Here is a 693-nt window from a genome sequence, read left to right as displayed (position 1 = left end):
TAAAAAAAGAGGTAGGCCGCGTAGTCAGAAGTCAGAAGGGCAAAGACCTCAACCGCGAGTGGGTTCTCCAGTGGCCTGTGAGAGTTCTGTTTCAATGGAAATTCGAAACACTGAAGAGACACGGTCACCATCAACAACATCCATTCCAATGGTAAGAGTGGCTAATTTGTTTTCATATTTATGTGATATGTTAGGAAAAAAACATGAAGTTGTATAGTTTGTGAAAGTCAACAAGGGGTCTAACTAGTTTTTGGCTAGCACCAACATCCGGTCTTATTAATTAAAGCAAATGTGTAAATGGTAAATAATGCAGTTCCTTGAATGGCTACTTTAGTTTCTGTAGCTAGTGACCCCCTTCATGAAAACTGCACAGCAAAGTGAATTTTTTTTATAACTCAAGTTGTAAGTTTGTAAATTATTAGGGGCCTGAGCACATTGAGTGTGCACCTTGTTTGTGCTGGGCATACTGAGCCCACATTCCAGGGAGCAGCTAGCAGAGGTTGCTTGCTGGTGGCATACAGTGCTGTGAAAAAGTGTTTGCTCCCTTGACCCTTTACATGTTAGATTTTTATTAGGACATCAAAAACAAAACAAAAATTCAGACCTTGTATATTAGAATTTCCAAAATCATGCTCTTTAAACTCTCAGTGAAAGTAAATCTCTACAGTTTAATATAAATTAATTAAAAATCTA

This window comes from Thalassophryne amazonica, chromosome 6 (genome assembly GCF_902500255.1).
Source record: "Thalassophryne amazonica chromosome 6, fThaAma1.1, whole genome shotgun sequence".
In the NCBI taxonomy this organism is placed as follows: Eukaryota; Metazoa; Chordata; class Actinopteri; order Batrachoidiformes; family Batrachoididae; genus Thalassophryne; species Thalassophryne amazonica.
Note: the sequence above shows the minus strand (reverse complement) of the source record.